The sequence below is a fragment of the Culex pipiens genome, chromosome 3 (genome assembly GCF_016801865.2).
Source record: "Culex pipiens pallens isolate TS chromosome 3, TS_CPP_V2, whole genome shotgun sequence".
NCBI classification, from domain to species: Eukaryota; Metazoa; Arthropoda; class Insecta; order Diptera; family Culicidae; genus Culex; species Culex pipiens.
Window position 1 is genome coordinate 42,196,123 of NC_068939.1, and position 10,874 is coordinate 42,206,996.

Genomic DNA, 10,874 nt, shown 5'->3' on the forward strand with positions numbered 1-10,874 from the left:
AGACCCATCGTCCGTAACTTCCGGGACTCTACAGGAGACCCAGAACATCCACACACATCGGTAGACTAGTCCCTGAACCTCCCAGAGGCTATCCGGATATAATCTGAGGTCAAAAACCACTGACCTCTATCTTGTTACGGCGGTAGACCCATCGGCCGTAACTCCCGGGACTCTACAGGAGACCAAGAACATCACCACACATCGGTAGACTAGTCCTTGAACCTCCCTGAGGCTATCTGGATATGATCTGAGGTCAAAAACCTCCGACCTCTATCTTGTTACGGCGGTAGACCCATCGGCCGTAACTCCCGGGACTCTACAGAAGACCCAGAACATCACCACATATCGGTAGACTAGTCCCTGAACCTCCCTGAGGCTATCCGGATATGATCTGAGGTCAAAAACCACAGTCACAATCGCCTACCTCATACTTGTACGGCGGTGAACACATAGGCCTTAACTTGAGGATGTTTCGGATGACCTAGAACATCGTAAACCTTGTAAATTTGGTGTAGCGGTATAGCTGACTTCATAACGATTCCAAAACACTATAAACTTGTATAGTTAAGATGATTTTTTATAAAAATATAGGCCATGTCTCCCATATAGCCAAAATCCCATAAGTCCTGTACCTCGCATATGCGTGCTTCGCATAAGAAACCCCCATATGAGTTGCATATGCGAGGTTTAACTGTATGTATTCAAATTTGGACACACGTTATATTGAAAAAAGTGAGCTTGAAAATGTTTGCATTTTTTGACATCAACAAAAATATACGTATTGCAGAATACATAATTGGAATAATTGTTCCATAAGTTCTAACCAAACGTTAAAAAATCCCTAATCCTTATTTCAAATTTGTCGATTCTCACTTTATAATACAAATTTTAAGCAAAAAGCTTATTTTGAATAAAACAATAACAAAGCATTGACCAACAAAAATACGTATTTTTCTGTTTTTTTTTGTGATCTTAATGGAATAGTTATTGATGAATTCAAAGCAGAGATGAATATTTTTCCAAAATAATTATTTCCACACACAAAACTAGCTGTAATTCAACGATTTATAAAAACATTTTTTTTAAACTCAGATCAAATCAGGTCGCAGATGAGAATTCATCGTGAACTGTTCAATCGTGATTTTAGCATAATTAAAGTAAACTAGCAATGAAAATCAAATTTATTCGGTCAAATAATTTTGATTTTCATTGTCTAAGTACCAAGGGAAACCACCAAGAAAGCTGATGATGAGCACACAGAAAAATCACCTTCCTTAGGACAGTGGAACTTACAAACAGCACCGGAAAACCCCTCGAAATCTACTTTTCTCTGAAGATGCCGCTGGCCATCGCCACCACACCGACAGCTCGAGTTTATTAAATATTCAGTTTACGCGCCCAAATCCTGCGTGTAAACAGTAATCAAAATTGAAATATCTATCTAAACGCATTATTATTTCTGCATAAACAAATTGGCAGTTTATTGAATTTGAGGCGAAAATGTTGCGAAATGCTTTTCCTTCGGGGCGCACCAAAGTGTGTAAATTACGTGGTCGGTTCATCCCCTTGTTTAGATTGGCTAATCGCAGCCAAAGTCTGGTCGGGACATGGCAGCGGGGGGCCACCGCAGTCGTAGTTCGAGCTTAAGTCGGTTACTAAGCTAATTTGTAGGTGAGGCGTAACCGGATTGTGCGTGCACATTTCGCGATGAAACATCGAGGTCAATGTAATAGATTTTAAACATCTTAGATCTGGAACTTGCCTCCGACTTTGTTTACGTTCGCCGTGTTAATTACCGTCTACACGATGCTTTCAACCAACTTTGATATTGGTAATAACCCGAGCAGACGGAAATAACTTGGGAAGGTCAGTTTTTGATATTGTGAGAAGATCAAAATCCGTTATTGGGATGATCGGATTAGTTGTTAAAATAACAAATTTCCATAACAAAGATTTGTTCGCAAAATAACTCAAATTGTTATTGCTCTGTTATTTCAATAACATACTAATAACATAGAATCCAGAACAATAGAATAACAAGGTTTGTTATTCTGACCGGTGGATGGGGAGCACCAAAATAACAAAAACTGTTATTTATATGGATTGATTGCATAACAAAAATTGTTATTATTTTATCAAATAGAAATCTGAATCTGATAAAAAAAATATCAAAATTGTAACAGAAAAAATAATGCTTTTCATGCTGATATCAAAATATGATTTGAAAAAGGTATCTTTGATACACAACTCGCAATTTTTTTCATTGATTTTTAACTGTTTAGTGTGTTGGTTAAAGGCTTAAAACTGTGCTGACTTACCGTCAAATTTTACTTTTTTTGAGTGGATTTGTTGGTCCTAGTTGCTGTTCAACCTAAAAATTAATAAAAATGATCACAAAGTGTCATATTCTTTCAAAAGAAAACAATTAATGCACTTATCTAAAGATGCTCGTGTTGGTGATATTCATCTCCACAGATAAAATCTGATAACCGCTTTTCTGAAAAAAGTTGAAAATAATTATTAATCATTTGAAAACAACCTACTCTCTTCCTGCATATCTTGCACGGAACTAGCGCTGTCTTAAGTCGTTTGATTGTCCTGTTTGCTGAACTTTCTGTTGGAATGTTCTGGACGCGTAGTAGTTCGGTGAATTGTGAAACTATTCCGCATGTGTGCATGATATAACTCTAACTCACTAGACAAACCAGAGGTCCAACATATTTTAATTAGTTCAACTGACTAAGACTGCTGCCATAAAAAAAAACAAAAGAGCGTTTCAAAATGATATTATTAATGATATATTAATCGATTGTCTCATAATAAATTATTAAATTTTCCTTGCGGCTTGATTCTGAGTTCGCTGCAAATAAGTTCGTCAGCAAAAAAAGATCCCCTAAGTCTCACACAACCTACATCAAGTCCTGCACCACTCACCACAACGGTTTCGACGGGCTCGGTTCCTTCGAGGAACCATCCTGATTGTTCATGTGATGCTGCTGCTGAGGCGAATGCTGCTTCTTGCAGTAACGCGCCGTCGACCTGGACGCCCCTCCGAAAAACTGTCCACTGCGCCGCTCACGCCATACGTGACAGCCTAGTGACCTTCACCGGTTTGGGACTTTTTTGACGGCCGCCTTGGACATCTGGCGTTATTACGCGTGCTGTTTATACCGCCGGTAGTAGTTCTGGACGACGACGGCCGCCGATCGCACCTTGTCCTGCTCCTTAATGCGACTCTTGCGCCCCTTGTACGACTTCTGAATGCACTTGGCCGCTTCGTACAGCACGCGATACTCACGATCTGCGGAGCGAGTTTAAAAAAAGTTAAGCTTATGTCAAGGGTGATCAAGATGTTACTTACCGGTCAGTTTGAGGTTATAAAAGTCCTTTTTGAACGTGTTTGCGCCTGTCTGCAGGAACCCGATAAAGACCTGCGTCGTTGGCGGAGAATCCGAGAACATGACGGAAGCATCCTGTGGGATTGAGTGGCTCGCCGCCGATGGCAACGGACTTAACGAACCGTCATCGTGGTACCTGAAATTAAACTATTGAACTCACTGTAACTTTTCAAATAATATTGGAACCTACCGGTAGTTGTGATCGCTAAACTCAAAGTTAAACTACTCAAACTGGGACGACGGCAGCGAGTACAGCATCGGTTCCATGCAATAATCCAATTCCGGTCGAGTCCTTGCTAATAAATTTCAGTATGGGAATGCCCAGCGATATGATTTCCTCAGATTCGTTCTAAAACCAAAAAATATAATAAAAAAATAGATCATTTCTAGCAAAACAACTTGCAGAACATTGTAATTGGGCCAATATCGAAGTTTACACAGTGTCTATCCTGCTCGTTCCTAATGTAAACATCAACTGACATGAGCAGGATAGACGGTACCATTCGACATTGGCCCATTTACATTGTTTTGTTTTTGAGCGTTATCCAATAAGTTCGAAAACTAATAACAATCACTCAAGAGACACAAAACAATAGCTTACCTTTCAATCAAAACTCACGATCGGAACGAGAAACTCAGCTTCTGTTGCTTCGGTTGAGGCGGTGGACTGATCCTGCTGTCCAATGAAACGGTGGGTAGGAACTGGCAGGAGGATTCCTCCTCCTGCTAGAGGTTTTTCCACTTTCCTCCGCCGACGATTCAATCACCTCTCGGTGAATGTAAACAAAACACACACACAATGGCACGACGGGACAAACAAACACAGCCTACTGCGACAACTCACTCAGCTGCTGCCGCTGCTGCTGTTTATGCGGCGCGCGCAGACTGAATGTAAACATACGCACACTGTTCGGTGGAATTAAGTAATGTTGTGCGTTATTACTCACATAAAAGTTTTTTTTAAATGTGGCATTCATTTATACTGTTTAAGAATAATCGTATGAGCGTAAAAGTGTGTAAGTATATGAAGTTTTTTTTTTCGAAGGTTTATTTTTGGATTGTTAATATTGTTTCTGAAATAGATGTTAATTTCCTTACTTTTTATATAGTTCAATGTGGCAATGTTAACATTGCATGTATCAAGTTCGTGAAACCCCCCTGACAAACAAAACATACCAAAAATAAACAAAAATATTAATATAATATAGATTTAATCATCATAGACTCACTTGAAAGCCATCTTTGTGATCACTCTTCTCGAACCCATTTTGGAGTATACTCCAACATGGGTAAAAGAATCTGTTTTGTTAACTGTATCTGTAAAATCTGTAAAAGTGTATTAAAATATCTGTAAGAATTTTCAGACATCCCCTCAATCCTACCCTGATTTGAAGGGACAAGGTGACAGACGTTTGACAGTAAAACAAACTAAATTGAAAAATCTCAATCATCATCCGAATTTTTAAACTCAGATTTACCGGTGGCAAAATAAACATTGTCCGCACCAATTTGAGGCAAAACCCCGCCGGAATCTTTAAGAACCTGTTCCGCCTGACCAAGGAAGCTAACCCGCAACCAAGATGCTGTCGGAAACGAGCGTCACGAAGGTGATTGTGCACCCGCTGGTGCTGCTGAGCGTGGTGGACCACTTTAAACGGAAGCTGCTCGGCTGCTGGAGGGCCAAGTGCGTGCTGGACGTGTCCAACAGCTTTGCGGTCCCCTTCGACGAGGACGACAAGGACAAATCGGTGTGGTTCCTGGACCAAGACTACCTGGAGAACTCGTACGGCATTTTCAAAAAGGTGAACGTCCGCGAACGGCTGGTCGGCTGGAACCACACGGGCCCGAAGCTGTGCCAGAACGAAATCTCCTTCAATGAGCGCCGGATCAGCTAATACTCGGTGCTCGTCTTAATCGATACCATGCCGAATGACCTGGGTCTGCCGAAGGAGGTTTACATCGCGGTGGAGGAGGTGCATGACAACGGCAGTCCCACGTCGAAGACTTTTGAGCACGTACCGAGTGAAACTAGGCGGAGGAAGTGGAAGAGGTGGGCGTGGAACTCCTGCTGCGGGACATGAAGGACACGACCGTCGGAAATTTGACGCATAAGATCACCAGCCAGCGAACTGAAGCTCACAGTTGCGCAAAATCAAGAACTACCTGCTGAAGGTCGACAACGGTCAGCTGCCGGTGAACCACCAGATCGTGTACCAGCTGCAGGACATCCTGAACCTGCTGCCGGACCTTGCCCAGGAGAATTTTACCGATACGCAGTGCGTGGAGATGAACGGAAAGGAGAAGGAGAAAGATGATAGGGACGGCGAGAAGGAGGAAAAGGAGAAGAAGTAGGGGAAGAACTCCAATGAACATTGACATAGGGTGTGGGCGAGATAAACTCAAAGTTTACATTTGTTTTTAGGACCTAATAAAATAAGTCTTCATTTTACCATATTTACGTTTCCTTTTACCAATAAACCACGATTATTAAGCAGCATTTTCAGCAAATGTTTTTAAAATTACCATGAGCGGTCTTTGAGTGATATTTGACAGCGATACTTATAGTGGATATAAATAAGGCACAAATATGTACTAAAAAGTTGGAAAATCGATGCCTCTGTGCTTTCTTGTACTGAGCTTGCTGGTTTTTCCGAGGGTTTCCCGTCTAGTTAACATATAAGAGAGCGCAGGGGAATCTAAATATTAAAAATTCAACAGTAACAAAAATATTTTAAAATATATTTTTGATTAACACATTTTGATACCTTTAAATTTAAATTTTGGAAAATTAAGAGATTCAGTTCCAATTTTGATACAAAAAATAAATAATATTATTTTTCTGTTATGGTTTTGTTTCGACCTCCTGCTCGGGAAGCTGATGGTTTTAGCTTGACTTGTTATGGACATTAATAGAAATTTTCTCTTGTTCAACAGTTGCATGAACCGAAAAATATCAAACTCATTACAGTTCATGTTATTGTGTCACAATATGAAAAACATAACATAAACTGTTATAATCGTCTTATTCCTCATTTTCAATGGAATATCATACCAATAACAGTTCCTGTTATTATGCAATGAAATGGAAAAACATAACTTAAACTGTTATTATCATCTTATTTCAGATTTCCAGTGGAATATCAAACCAATAACAATTCCTGTTATTATGGAATTTGATGGAAAAACATAACTCATTATGTTATTATTATCTTATTCCACATTTCCAATTGAATACCATCCCAATAACATTTTTTGTTAAAATAACAGAAACTGTTATTATTTTTTCTTCCAAAAATTATTTGCAAGAATATTCAATAACAGTTTCTGTTATTTTAACAAAATTTGTTATTGAAATGACATGAATTTTGTTATTACCGTCTGCCCGGGAAGTTTAGATCTTGAGTTTGTTGAAATTGAAGCCAAATTAAATCCGATTCCCCATACGGCAACTTTCCCACCACCCAACTCAAATGCCCAGTCCCCAGATTGTCCTCTTTGTCACCGTATAAAAAAAATGTACAAATCGGTGATTCCGTCACGGATTTCAATCACGCGTTTATGCTTTCGGCTGATGATCTTGTTATAATTTTCACCGGTCCTAGGGGACTCTTTATCTCTCCCGTGCGGACAATCTCCCACGAGATTTGCGGTTGGTGAACCGGAGGAAGATGCGATAGGATCAAGTGGTCCCGGGTTTGTCCTGTGTGTGTGTGGAATACGGAACAGATGGATCGGTCCCTTCGCGGGTGTCATGTGGCCCTTGTACTGGCTTGGTGAATCCTGAAGATAGAGGAAGAATAAGTTTTTAACTCAATACTGTGCGTTAGAGTTAATTTGTTTTTTGTTACAATCATAATTTTCTTATAGTTTTTGGATGAAAAAAGTTGTGTGGTCTGCTAACCCGGGCAGACGGTAATAACAAAATTCATGCCATTTCAATAACAAATACTGTTAAAATAACAAAAAATGTTATGGAATCTTCTTGAAAAATCAATTTTTGCATAAGAGTTTAATAACAGTTTATGTTATCATAACAAAATTTGTTATTGGTTTGATATTTGTTGAAAGAAAAAACAACTTGGGAATAACATTTTTTGTTATGGAAGAATACCTTCAACTGTTATTGGGATGATCGGATTAGTTGTTAAAATAACAAAAAATAATAACAAAGATTTGTTCGAAGAATAACTAAAAGTGTTATTAGTCTGTTATTACAATAACAACCCAATAACACAAATTTCATAACGACGAATAACAAATCTTGTTATAAATAACATACAATGTTATTGGCCTTGTATTTTCAAATATAAAAAAATGTAATTCCCAAGTTATTTCCGTCTGCTCGGGAATTTATTTTTGCCTGTAAGGATGTGTGTTGACTAGGGTGCCCAGAATATGGGACTTTTTTTCAAAACCTTGCTCCACAGGCTAAATATTGTTCCTTTAGCTATTTTAGGACTCTGGGCTAAATATGAGCAAAATAGGACAACATTTATCCATTTTTGTTTGTATGGGAAAAGTCGGAAAAATGCATGGAAAATTAAATTTTCTTTCTACTTCCGTTTAAATCAGGGGTGACCAAAGTATGGCCCACGGGCCAAACGTGGCCCGCGAGGTAGTTTTTTGTGGCCCGCGGACCTTTTTTGCAAGATCATGTAAAGGGGCCCTTTGACTAGTCTGCAATATGATTTGATAATTCTAAAAAATTTAGCTTATATTTATTTGTGAACAACTTTATTTATTGTTCATATTAAAGAAATGGTTTAACCACACTTCGATCCCGACTATACGATACAAAAATTTTGTTGAAAAATCTATCTCAATGAAAGTTTAAATGTAATTGAAATTTCGTTTTACTTAAGAAGAAAACTCTTCAGCTGATCAAAGTATTTTCAGCCTTACCCGGGCAGACGGTAATAACAAATAACAATTTTTTTTTCACAGTTGGCCCGCAAGCTCATGTGAGCTTTAAATTTGGCCCGCCATTCAAAAACTTTGAGCACCCCTGGTTTAAATATTCTCTAAAGTGCTATTTTCATTCCCGCCTGTGTGGATCAATCGGACCGCGCACTGGACTCACAATCCAGAGGTCGCCGGTTCGAATCCCGCGGCGGGCGCTCTAAAATTCTTTGTGTAAATATGGGTATTCGGCGCCGTCGCTCCGTGTCATACTTTCATACACTTAGGAGCCCAGGGCGGCGATTTAAAAATGCATATTGTTTTCACCGCGGGAATCATTTTCGCTAAAAAATGGCACAGATGCTAAAAATACCAAAAAAAAATCCGCTTGTAAAGCAGTTGGTCATTTTCAACCAGACATGTAGACATGTTTTCGTCCACACTAATTTTTCAGCACTGACTGAACGGAATTTGTCCAGATTCGTTGCGTTAGGTCTAGTTTGGAGTTTCATAAGTCACTATTGAAAATTATTTTGATTAATGAAGTCCCTCAGTAGTTTTGCTGAAACAAAATATCGAGGAATACAAAAAGAGGTAAAAATAGCCAAAGATCTGGCTGATGACACTTAAATTTCCAAATTTCCTATAAGTGGCAGCACTAAGCTTGTTAGTCAAGCTTTTATGACAGCAACGTAAATAACGCTTTTCTAGCATTTGGTTAGCATGAATTCATGCGCAATTGAATACAAAAAGCTTTTTCAGTTAATTTTAGGCGAAAGGCACCATTCAATGAGGTGGTTTAAGGAACGTTCTTAAACATAAAAAAAGGAATTAAAGTGAAAATGTTTTAAGTGAAACAAAATTTCAAGATAAATAATGATTCGTTCATTGCAAGCCAAACTATCCAACAAATATATTTAGGGTTTTGTTAATTTTGCAATCAAGCTCAAAAAAGGACAAAACTAAAGTTTATAAAATGGTTGGAATTCTCCATCAACTTTAATGTGAAAATTCTCCGAGCTACAAGTTTTTCAGCCATTCTAAAATATGTTACAAAAATACATTTCTAACAGTAGAAAATTATGCTTTTATGGAACACACTTAGAATTTGTTTTGAATTTTAGTTCGTCCAACCATGGATTACCCGAGACAGAATTCCCGGGATTTCCCAAAACTGGGAATTCCTAGATCCCGGGTATTTTTAATTTTGTAACGGTTTTTTCAGAATTTAAAAAAAACTGATTTAATAAGGAATCTAAAAATGGGGTTGCAAAACAAGTAAAACAATTGAATAACAAGTAAACGATAGGATTTTAAATCACTTAAAATTGAATTGGACAAGAATTTGGCTTATTAAGGAAAATTTTTAGAAACTTTAGTGGTTGTTCCCGAGTCCTTTAAGTATCTATGTTATTTAATATATATTTAAAATATTAGGCATTATACTTTCGTTTTTTATGTTATTTCTTTCGGAATATTTTTATATATTTTTTTTTCTTAGAAGCCATCATTGGTCAAAATGTAATTTTTTATTTGTTTTTCTTTTTGATTTATGCAGAGATTAGTTTTTGTTATCTTAGTTAAAGATTTTTTTAAATTTATTTCATCATATAACAGGTTAAAAGAAATGCGTAGCAAAATAACGATTTGAAAATGTTTGATTTGATTTCAAATTCACATATTTCGACAGTACTACAGCACAATTCACCAACAATTTTGACCGTCAAAAATATGCGAGCTGTTGTCGAAGTTGGTCACGCGTAATAATCTAAATTATGCTTTTTCTGCTACTCTGCTGCTCTCAGAGGGTTCGCTCTGCTTTACACAGGAACAACTAAACTGCGAAAAAGGACCAAGGGATCACAACAGGATAACGATGATGAATGTAAAATGATGTTCGACCCCAAGCGAGTGAATATATCATTCTGAGCAGGACACTTTGTTACGCTTTTTAACGCCAGGCAGAAGAGCAAATTTGAGCCAAATTAAATTAGAAACGGCAGCGCCAGCGAGGAGTTTGGGAAATTAAATTAGAAGATTTCGCTGCGAAGTTGGAAATCCCTAGCATATTGAGGATGAAGTGGATAGTTCTCAGGATTGTCAGTGATGCGGGGCGGATTTGATTTTCCGATGCATACGTACTCCAATTGGATGCACTTTCCAGTTGGGCGATAATCAATTCTTGAGGGAAGAAGAAAACTGTCACTTGGGCTTTTGATGTCTAATTTAGGAAGTGACTTTGATGGAAATCAAAATCGTTTGAATTTGCATAAAGTGGAACCCTGGGTTCAAGTACTCATTATACTTATAACTTTAACGGCTAAAGTTAAGAACCATTCAACTTGGAATTATTGAAAAACTCAATTTCGTAACATTTTAATTGATCCCAAACCAATCGACTTCCCAAAAGCACTCGAGCAAAGCGATTTAAAGGGTTTTCCCCAGTCACTTTTCTTTTCCAAATGACTTTTTTATTTCCCGTCTATTAGGGTACGCACACTTCATTACTCATAGGGCAGCAGAAAAAAAACGAAACAAAATCCCATTCATAACATTAGCATCATTCAGCTAAACGCC

At 38.1% G+C, this 10,874-nt stretch overlaps 1 pseudogene; it reads left to right on the forward strand.

Moving 5' to 3' along the window:
* Window positions 1-4,823: 4,823 nt before the first annotated feature.
* On the forward strand, window positions 4,824-5,750 carry LOC120412420 (26S proteasome non-ATPase regulatory subunit 7-like; annotated as a pseudogene).
* Window positions 5,751-10,874: the final 5,124 nt, after the last annotated feature.